At 39.9% G+C, this 12,008-nt stretch overlaps 1 protein-coding gene across 4 annotated transcripts in view; it reads right to left on the bottom strand.

Annotated features, from left to right (window-relative positions):
* The window catches only part of ARHGAP18 (Rho GTPase activating protein 18), a 173,680-nt gene that overhangs the window by 99,473 nt on the left and 62,199 nt on the right, over positions 1-12,008 (bottom strand). The window lies entirely within an intron of this gene.

Genomic DNA, 12,008 nt, shown 5'->3' with positions numbered 1-12,008 from the left:
AGGTATAATGCTACCTGATATCAAATGATTCTACAAGGCCATAGTAATCAAAACAGCATAGTATTGGCATAAAAACATACACATAGATCAATGGAATAGATTAGAGAGCCCAGAAATAAATCCATGCCTATTATGGTCATTTAATCTATGACAAAGGAAGCAAGAATATACATTGGAGTAAGGACAGCATTCAATAAATGGTGCTGGCAAAACAAGACAGATACATACGAAAAAAAAGAAAGAAAGAAGAGAGGGGGAGGGGGAGGGAGGGGGGAGGGGGAGGGGGAGGGGGAGGGGGAGGGGGAGGGGGAGGGGGAGGGGGAGGGGGAGGGGGAGGGGGAGGGGAGGGGGAGGGGGAGGGGGAGGGGGAGGGAGAGGGAGAGGGAGAGGGAGAGGGGGAGGGAGAGGGAGAGGGAGAGGGAGAGGGAGAGGGAGAGGGAAGGAAAGAAACTGGACCACCTTCTTATGCCATATACAAGAATAAACTCAAATGGATCAAAGACTGAAATGTAAGACCTGAAACCATACAACTCCTAGAAGAAAATATAGGAAGTGAACTCTCAGACATTACCCTTAATAATATTTTTTACCAATATATCTCCTCCAGCAAGAAAAGCAAAAGGAAAAATAAACAAATGGGACTACGTCAAAGTAAAAAGTTTTTGCACAGCAAAGGAAACTATCAACAAAACAAAAAGAACAGCCTACTGAATGGGAGAAGATATTTGCCAATGATACATCTGATGAGGAGTTAATATCCAAAAGTTATAAAACAAAAAAGAACAAAAAACTCATACAACTCAACACCAAAAAAGAAAAAGAAAATCCAATTAAAAATGGGCAGAGGACCTAAATAGAAATTTCTCCAAAGAGAACATACACATGGCCAACAGACATATGAAACGATGCTCAGTGTCACTAATTATCAAAGACATACAAATTAAAACAAGATATGACCTCACACCTATAGAAAATCCATTATCAATAAATTAACAAACAACAAATATTGGTGAGAACGTGGAGAAAAGGGAACCCCTGTGCACTGTTGGTGGGATTGCAAATTGGTGCAGCCACTGTGGAAAACAGTATGGAGTTTCCTCAAAAAATTAAAACCAGAAGTACCACTCCTGGGTATTTATCCAAAGAAATATATGCACCCGTATGTTTACTGTAATGCTATTCACAACAACCAAGATATGGAAACAACTGAAATGCCCATCAATAGATAATTGGATAAAGAAATTGTGGTACATTTATACAATGGAGTATTATTCTGCCATAAAAAAGAATGAAATCTTACCATTTGCAACAACATGGATGGACCTAGAGGGTATTATGCTAAGTGAAATAAATCAGACTGAGAAAGACAAATACCATACGATCTCATATGTGGACTCTAAAGAACAGAATAAATAAACAAACAAAACAGAAATAGACTCATGGATACAGAGAACTGATTGCTAGATGGGAAGGGGGTTGGGGGGATGGTCAGATAGGTGAAGGAATTAGTACAAATGGTACAAATAAATGGTCGTTAGAAAAACAGTCATGGGGATGTGAAATACAGTATGGAGAATGTGGTCAACAACATTGTAAAAACTATGTACAGTGTCACATGTGTTCTAGACTTATTGGGGGATCACTTCCTGAATTATATAAATGCCTAATCACTATGCTTGTACACCTGACACTAATATAAAATAATATTGAATGTCAACTATAACTTAAAATATATATACAGTCATTGAATGTAAAGTACAGCTTAGGGAATATAGTCAATGGTATTATAATAGCTATGTACAGTGTCAGATGGGAAGTAGACTTGTTGGGGCTGTCATTTTGTGAGGTGTGTAAATGTCTAATTACTATGTTTTATACACCTGGAACTAATAATTACAAAAAAAAAAAAAAAAGTACATAGGTTGACCACACTTCAGCCAAAGTTAATCATAGAAGCCAAGAAATTTCAGCCCAATAAATAAGTTACTTACTCTAAAGCCTGACTCTGTCATGGATGTATATCACCAGGAACTTTTCACCGAGATCTATAAAAAGCCCATTTAGAATTATAGAAGATATCAGCACTAAAATGTTCTAGTATTAAATTAGGTACTTCATGGTGATTGAAAGTGGAATGGGTACTTTCAAAATATAAAATCCAATCCAATTTGCAAAGTCATTTAAACAGAAAATGGTCATTATTCCTACCTTAAACTCAAGCTGTGGACAGTAGACATGGTGAAGTAAGTTACTAAGAGAGCAGACTCTGGAAAGCAGACTGCCAGGGTTGTGAGTGCAGTTTTACTATTTGACTAGGGTGTCATCTTGAGCAAGTTTCTTAACCTCTGTGCCTCAGTTTCCTCAATTGTAAAACTGAGATAATAATTATCCCTACCCCTCATAGTATTGTGAAGTATATAGGAATCAATATTCCTATGTAGGATATTATACATAGGCCAGTGCACTAAGCAGATAGAGGGTACTGTGTAAAGGTTAGCTATTATACATTTTTCATCATAAAGTGAGATGTTGAAAAAGCCCAGCCTTCTCAAAAATTATATTTAAAGGAACCATAAACTGTGCTCATATTGGTGATTGTTTGTTTGATACTGTTTTGCCATATTCAAAACTACAAAGTTGCTTTTTTCCCTTCCCACTTCCTCTTATTCTGCCCATCTCAGAACTACAGACAAAGATTAATACAGTTGATACTAGAGTTCCTCAAAAATAATGTCATCACAAGAGTGAGAGGCCTAGAAGTTTCTTTCCCCAAAGCATCATGCTCTTTCTTGCTCAAGCCCTCCCCTAGGAACCAAGGAAACTTTACTCAACAACCCAGTATGTTGGCAACAACTTTCAAAATCAAAAGCAAGTTGACTCTGGAAAAAAAAGTCTGTACTAAAGTAAAAGTAAATACATATTTAACAAAAGGCTATAATAGCTAGATCTCTCTCTGTGCTACACAGCCTCTTGGAACCCAATTTTGAGAATTTCCTCAAGTCACCTCTCTGGATAAAGAATCTTCTCCCAGGGGCTGGCCCGGTGGCTCAGGCAGTTGGAGCACCATGCTCCTAATTCCGAAGGCTGCCGGTTCGATTCCCACATGGGTCAGTGGGCTCTCAACCACAAGGTTGCCAGTTCAACTCCTCAAGTCCCGCAAAGAATGTTGGGCTCTGCCCCCTGCAACTAAGATTGAACACAGCACCTTGAGCTGAGCTGCCACTGAGCTCCCAGATGGCTCAGTTGGTTGGAGCGCGTCCTCTCATCCACAAGGTTGCTGGTTCGACTCCCGCAAGGATGGTGGGCTGCGCCCCCTGCAACTAGCAACAGCAACTGGACCTGGAGCTGAGCTGCGCCCTCCACAACTAAGATTGAAAGGACAACAACTTGACTTGGAAAAAAGTCCTGGAAGTACACACTGTTCCCCAATAAAGTCCTGTTCCCCTTCCCCAATAAAATCTTTAAAAAAAAGAAGAATCTTCTCCCAGCAGGACCATCCACTTGCGTACTAAATGCCAGCACAAGCTGAAATGCTAGCTCCCACGAGTGCAAAACCCACTACAGTGGTAGGCTTCTGTCTTCTTCAGCCACACTGTCCCTCACACTGCCTTCTGCAACGATGGGCCGCTCATGACCTAGTGAACCTGTCTTTCCCAGTCATCCACACGAGGCTCCCTGAGCATTCTGCATGTGATAATCAAGGAGCACTGGAAAGCCAACCCACTCCACGCCCAAATCTGACCAATGAGAGTAGCTTCTAGCCTAGCACTCTACTAATAAGAGGCCAAGCCAATGGTTCCCTGTTAGGTTAGCCGACAAATGCCAGAGGCTTACCCAGAATTCCCTTGATTCCTCACAGGGAGTTAACTTCTAACCAAGGTTAGCCTCTTCCCTGGGATACTAAGAAAGCCAACCACCTGGAGATCCCAATGAAATACAGCCTGACAGCTTCCAGAATCCTCAGAATTGCAACCACAAAAGTATGTATACAGACATGTGGCTTTCTCCAGATTCATACTTTTTTCAGAAGTCAGGGGAGTCATCTTGTCAACTTTCACTGAATTATCTCCCTAAAAACCATTCTTTATAAACACACAGTTTCATCACTTGAAGATGTCAATTTGAATGCAAATGCTGAACAAGTATTCGGCTTATTTGTTAAAGACCAGCCCAGTTTCTATATACCACACCCTTAGGACTTGCAACATTAGTTCACGAGTCTCAGAGAAATTGTAAACCACCAATTTCCAACCTTTCAAGTTACTGCAAATGGTAGAAACTACAAATGTTAACTCTGGAAATGCAAAGGGTATGAGGTTCTATGGACAGAGCTGTGGCTGAAACCTCACCCTCACAGAGTTAGGATAGTGTTTTCTGCCTGTCTGGGTTGACAAGCCACAACTCTTCCTTTCCTAAGGCACCAGATAGGAGCCGTCAGGACACCCCAGCTCAAGCTCAAAGCCTCCCAAAGTAGACCTGGCTTGACGATGCTTCTTTCATTCTCTTCCCTGAGCATGGGAAGGAGACAGGTGAGCATCTTTGTTCTAGGGAGGCAGACTTTTCACTCCAGGAAGTGAACTTACAGACAGCTACCTATATTTCATACCAAAAGCCATCCTTTCTTCTACCCTACATCTTTACCCGTGTTGACCCTCTCACTATTTCCACTCATTATCTATCTCTGGATTGCGTCACAGACAGAAATTTATGAGCTACACTCAGAACAGACTGGGAGACTGTCTCAGACAGCATAAATTCACTAGGGACCAAGCAAGTATTTTTGTTATTTGCAATGGGCCTGTGTGCTTTACATAGTTTACTTTTTACCTCATTTAATCTTCATACCACCACTAAGACACAGAGAGATTTAGCAACTTGCCCAAGGGCATATAACTAGCAAGTGATGGATCCAAGGTAGAAAACCATGCTGTTTTCCAATCCAGAGCTCCCTCTTTTCACCACAATGCCGTGACATTATACCTGTTACATCACTCAATAGATCCAAGGGTTCAGGAAAGAGGAGTGGGGTATTCTGAAAAGCAGGCAGGTCATGGCAGACACTGATTAAAAGGAGCCCCAATTCTTCAGTGAAGACTGAACTTTAAGGCTTGCCACAAATTGGCTCAGCCTCCCTTCCAGCCTTTCCTTCCTCTTCTCTCAATCATCCTGTCCTCTAGCCAAATGAGAATCCTCATAGAATTAACCCCCATCTGAGTCTCCCTCTCCTCAGAATACATTTACCTTCCTAATCCAAAGCCAAATCCCCAAATCACTCCAAGATGAAACCTGAAACTGTCTGATCCTCTTAGTTGACTATGTATCCTTCTGCAAATATGCGTAACAGGGTTGTTGATTTTTTTTTTAAACCTCCATTATAGTGGCTGTAAGTTCCTGTCCCATATCAGATATGTGGCACAGCTCATGGTCCTTAGTAGAAATTTTAAAATCCCTTGTAGGGGTTGATCTCTGACTAGCATAGTACACCCAACGTAGGACAGAACACAAAGGACCTATTCAACAAACTTCAAGGAGCAACCATAGTAATTTGTGTTTTGTTTTGCTTTGCTTTTATGATGTCTCATCGACAGCTGCTACACTGGGTAATGAAAACAAATATAGCTGCTATCAGTGACAATGATTCCACCTTTTGGAGATTCAGTAGGACTAATTGTAATACACTGCATCTAACTATTTATTATCTAGTATAAAAACCTATATTGACTTTCTACCTCCTTGGGAATCTCAATGTCATAAGGCCAAGAAGAAGCAGATCCTAAGTAAATTTTCACCATCCAAAAATGTATGTGCTGTTACTCTTCTTTGCCTGGACTTTATTGAACAAGCTGAACCAAGAGGGTGAACTTTACATTTTTAGAGGAATAAATAGTCGCTACCACTAATGATCAGTCCCCTGACAGTCTTCTGAGAACTTGTCAGCAGTTTGGGAACAAACTTACCAACCTCTAGTACAAAAGACAACAAGGAGAAACCTGACAGCTGAAAGGCAACAATTCTCCCAGGAAGGAGAAATGGGCAGATAATGTTTTTGCACTTGAAAATTTCACCAGAGGACTTTGATGAAAGATACAGGAATGATAATCCATTTACACATTTTTAAGGGTTTTGTGGGGCTTGTTTGTGCATGAACATGTCCTTTTGGCATAGTTTCAGAAATCACTCCAAGAGTAAAGGCAAAGTACATATACACAGATAAACAGCTTCCTATTCCTTTCCATCATTACTCAGAAAAATCATGACATTTTTCCATTTCCTTTTCATGGGGACCAGAGACAACAGCATCCCTGGAAAAACTATTCTTTTCCACACCTCCCTCCCTGCTGGCATTCCAGCCTTCAAACTTCCATTCTGAATTCTGAAACTACAAAGAAGTTTGACCACTTAAGTCAACTTGTCATGTAATTTTAGAAGGGGGCTAGTTAATTTCTGTTTTTAAAATAAGCTTAAATTACATAAGCTTAAATTATGAATCTAATGCTAATAACAAGAAAACATGTAATTTCTTTGGCTTACCAGTCCATTTAGAATATTTTATTCATCACAAAATCAATACATATTTCATGCCCATGTAAACCCATATGTACGTATGTGAAATGATTTGTATAGAAATTATAAGTAGAAATGAACTTATTCGTAAAGTACTAATATTATCTTCACACGTGTGCAATGCCTAAAGTGGTACAGGCCATTAAAATGAATAAAACCACAGCAGAACTAAATATATCCTTATCAGACATATTCCTACAGATGCTAAACTTAAAATGGAAAACTCTTCAATATCTGATATGGCTTATACAAAAGTGGTAGATTTTTTACCCTACTTTCAAGTCATCTCATTACACATAAATTCTCCAAATGTAAAATGATTCATGTTCCAAATATAATAAAACATGATGACAACTCAGACAGTAAAGAAACAGTGCATTGTTTATATTACTCACAAGTACAATTTTAGACTCTCTAGATAAGGTTTATTTTCAAACAAATAATTAATATTGTCTTTATTTACTTTTTATCCAAGAGACAATGCAAATAAAATATTAAATAGTGCAAATATTCACTTGGAAAACATTCATGCACAGAGAAGAGCATACATATCAATAATACTGCATTATATAAATTTGGAGCATTTACTATTCCTCTCAGAAAGAAGGAGAACATTTCATACTATGATCACGTGCCTAACAACACATGTCACAATTTAGAAGATTCATGAGGGACCTAACAAATCTTCCATGCTTTCACAATATGTGGAAGTTTTCTTAAATTCTCTCAAATTGTGAATTCACTTCAGTGCTATCATCATTTATTCAGTATAAACTACTTTTGAGTTATTGAAAAAAAGATGCTAGTGGCATGCAAAAGCAGTGTAACGATTGCTTTACATCTTGATCATTTGTATAGTGGACTCAATTTAAGCTGTTCTTTGATAAAACAAACATAAGGCATGTTATCTTATGGCCCAAAATCCTTGCACGTTAACAGGTTACTCGATCATGAATGTAGTCCACTAATAAAAATGGGATGGGGTAAGAAGTAGTAAGTCCTGGAGGGGGAGAGAAGGGAGTGAATGATTCAGAAATGGTCACCTGAAACACAAATACAGGTACACTTTCCCACAGCCCGTCCTTGATAAAGGGCTACACAGACTTTGACCTCAGATCTTATCAGCGTGGGGCCCATAGAAGCCTGGTGGAACTCCACTTAAATAGCTGAGCTAGGGGCCTGGGATGGGGAGACAGTGAATCAGGCAGAGCGTCTGTTTCGACCACCTCAACCTACAATGAATTCTGTGCATTTTAACATTAAACTCAGTAACCTAGTTTTTCCTAATGAAATTCATTTTTTAAATCATGTTTTCAAGATGCTTGGATCATTGAAATTTTAGCTGGAAATCTGAAGACTGGCTCTCTCCAAGCTTTAAAATTTACTCACCAAGGGTTTTACAGAACAAAATTTTATAACATATATTTTTTAATTTCAGTACTATCAATTGAAAAATAAAAGGAGGTCCACCTGAACAGGAGGTGCACCTACCCAGGAAGCGTAACTGCGGAATGTGAACTACCTATCCCACAATGGCAATAAACAAAAGGTCTCTCGCAGATATCCCATCCGTGTCACTACCAGAATCTTCTCCTGCCCACGTCTGTTTTCAGGTCCCCAAAAGGCTGGCCAAGAGGCTACCTCCACACCCCCTGCAGCCAACAGCGCTGGTACTTGCTATGCCCAGCAGACTGATGCTCCTACTCCTGGTTGGCCCACAGTGGCCGTCTAGGGTCTTGGGCTGCTCCTGCAGGCCACTTTCATTGCCACAGGTGTCTCAGGTGCAGCCTCCTCTTGCAACCACTTACGTGTTTCCCTGAAAATAAGACCTACCCCGAAAAGAAGCCCCAGTTAAGATCGTCAGCCAGACGAATGCATTTAGTACATTATGACGATGTTCCAGAAGAAGATGGCATGATGGTATTTGAATAAATGTAGATTGCAGTACATGAAAAAATAAGACATCCCCTGAAAATATGCCTTAACGCATCTTTTGGAGCAAAATTCATATAAAACTCGGTCTTATTTTTGGGGAAACACGGTAGAACCTGGCCCTGGGCTGCCTCAGGGCTGACACTGCTAGTACCTCTGTAAAGGGACAGAAGCAACTGTCATTTCCATAACTGTTCTCCTCTTGCAGTCCTCTGTCCACTTTTCTGTGTTTCACCCTGGAGCCCTGGGACCCCTCCTTCCCTAGACTGAGAAGAAGGGGGAGAGGTGTTTATCCTGGGCTTTCTTGTAGATTTTAAAGTTTTTACATTGTGAAATGTTTTACATTTTACAAAATGCATGCTTCCTTCCTTCTCCCCAAAGAGGCAGGTTGTCCAGGGAGTTAAGCAGCCTAAGACGGCCCCTTTCTCAAGACTATCCCATCATCCATCATGTCTGGGTTCCCTGGCAGCACAGGGTTCATATTTTCCTTCCCCTCCCTGTATTCCCTGCACTGGCTTCCCTATAGTTTTGGAAGATCACTCCATGCAAACTATTTGCCCAGGTACAGACATATGGATATCGTGTTGAGGATCTGTAAGGCTTTAATGACAAGGAGCTTAAAAAGGCACAGAATCTTGGGAGAGAACTAGGAAAGCGTGTGGATCTCACCCAAAGAAAGAATTCTACCTGGTGAGCAGCACAGGGATGGCATCCTAGGAAAGCAGCACTTTGGGTGGACACAGAATTCTATTTGTGCTAAGATTAGCAATTTGTGGCAGCAGGACATTTATGGGAACATGTCATGCAGGGACACCTTGGCCCGGAAATCATTTATAAAACAGGTCTAGGTTTAGGACCAAGAATAAGGCAATCCAATCCCCAAACTCTGGCTTTTTGACAAGTTTCAAATTACTTTGCCTAAAAGTGGGGAAGCTCCAGAAAGAGTTGTGGTGAGTTCATCCCTTGGTTCATAGTTACAAACGGAGAAAATCTAGTTGCTATGAAAAATACTCATGGCTAAAAAGATAGTTACCAAGTGTATGCTCTCCACCCAGCCAGCCCTCACTCACCACCTTCTTGTTTTCCGTAATGTAATCAAAAGCACTTTTAAAACACCAAATAGGTCATTTTATTTGGAGACATTTGGGTCTGTGGTAAGCCAAGACTTTAATGTCCTTGCGGCCCCTGAAGTACCTGAATGACTTTAGTAAGTGAAAATGAGTTCAATAGCAACTGTGACATTCCCACACTTTCACAGCAAAAGAGAATTGCTCATTTGGATTTCAGTAGGAAGTTCTCATGCACCAGAAAGGGTACTGAGGCCATCCAGATTGTTATGGAAGACATGAAGACAATGTAGACTCATGCCTGTCTCACTGTCCTACTTCTAGGGTAAATCTGATTATTCAGCTTTGATAGACAAATATAACCATCTAATGGCAATGATGGTAGTGGTAGTGGCGGCAGTAGTTATTTTAAAGGCATATCTCGTTACTGTGTCATGCTGGTTCCGGGACACTTTCAATGCATTTCAAGAGTTCCCAGTTTATAAATGCCAACTGATGGAGAGAGAAAAGAGGCCCCAGTCCAGGGCTTTCTTCTCCATGCTATCTACAGGAACCTTCACTTCCCCATCAGCTTCTGAAGGCCCCACCACAGCCATGGCACGTTCAGACTGCTGCTTGGAAAGACCCAGATCGCGGCCTGCCACGAAAGACATTCTTCCCATGAACGCAGGCCCCACTGTCATTCAGACACACGTGCTTTGAATAGAGAAAAACTCTGAAGGGAGATAACTGCACTTAACTCTGTGCCTGTCAGTAGAATGCAAATGACTAGGGTTCAAACCTGAATCGATCTATGTATAAGACATGTGATCTAAGACCAGTTATTACATATAGATGAGCTTTCTCTTCTTTAAGACAAGGATAATAACTGTCACCATATGAGAATTAAACAAATTTAATTTTAAACATGTGAATATAGAGTATTCAATAAATATTTGTTTTTCTTTTCCTCTATGATACAATTTGCCCAGTTACATGAATAGCTGACCACAGAATGCCAGGAGACACTTCAGGGACACACAAAATTATTTATTAAGTGTCAGAATTTAGTAAAACTATTTATTGCCTCATTCAGTAAATGGTATCTTGGAGCCTGAACGTAGTTAAGGTGATTTCCCCAAGTGCCTATTTTACTATCAGTAAATTGCTTAGACTCCAGATTGGCATAACCTTTCCTCAATACCAAAGAAAACAGAGTTTTCATTATTACAAACGTGAACACAAACTATCAGACAATCAAACACTCCGTTGTAATTTAACTTCCTCTGTATGTACTTCTAGGAACCACATTCAATTTACAAAGGCTGGAAACAAGTAATTTCTATGAATGGCATTGCAGCGAAGATCCTGGCAGCAGACTGCCCAGGTCCAGTTCCCAGTCTTGCAACTTAACTAGCTGTAGGGCCTCAAGCAAGTTACTTTCCTTTCCCATGCCTCTATTTCTTCATGAGAAATTGGGAATAGTATTACCTACCTGCTCAGGTGGTTATGAGGACGAAATGAGTTAAGATAGTCTCTCTAACTAGTGGCAGTAATGCTTACCCGAAAACCCATGTTCTAAAAAAAGAAAAAAACACCTCAGTCTGTCTTAGTCTTTTAAGAAAAGGTAACATATTGCATGTCTACTCCAGACCCTCAACCAGTTTTCTAAAACATAACACACGGCACCACTCCAACACATAGCAAACTAGCGTGTTGAATGCAAAATGTCTAAAATGCTATTTAGAAGATCAAAGAACTATTGTTTTGAGGCAGTGACATGGCATATATCCTCTTAGCTGACATTGAGGATGTTTTCAAGATGCCCACAATATACTAAAAATGTAATTCGATATATTTTCCCCACATTTGTGTTTAAAATGTCATATTGGATTTGCAGGCATACCTATAAATTTTCCCTACAAAAACATAAGCTAAAAATTGTTGTATTCAAAGATTTATGTTCTGGGAAGCTTGGGTATTAAAAGTAAGAAATATCTTTACTGTGGAAACATGTTCACCAAAGAGAGAGTCAGCAGGGTACGTCAGTATCAGTAAAATGGATGGCGGTCACCAAAAGAAGAGCAATTTACCAATAATAATAATAATACAAAAAAGCCTAAAAAATGTTACTAATACCAAAGTATACAAATTTTCCACATATAAACAGACAGCGATATTTTGGGATTTCACAAATCGTGTTCCCTGGAACATTGGCAATAAGAGTTCTAAAAAGAAAAAGGATCTGAGGAATATGTTTGTTGTTACTAATTTTTTAGGAATTCATAATACATGCTAAGATATTATATGGTACAAGAAGTTCTGCAATAAACTGTGTTTACACCAAAATATTAGATCACAAAATCCTTTTTTTTAATAGAACGCCTAGTAGTAGTGTTCGTCACACAATCTGGGAAACAACGATCCAACACTTTGGCTTGTTTATTGAAGAAATTTCACTTTAAT

Source organism: Rhinolophus sinicus, chromosome 2 (assembly GCF_057876585.1).
Source record: "Rhinolophus sinicus isolate RSI-liver-muscle chromosome 2, RSI-T2T, whole genome shotgun sequence".
Lineage (NCBI taxonomy): Eukaryota > Metazoa > Chordata > Mammalia > Chiroptera > Rhinolophidae > Rhinolophus > Rhinolophus sinicus.
Note: the sequence above shows the minus strand (reverse complement) of the source record. Positions and strands in the feature narration are given on the sequence as shown.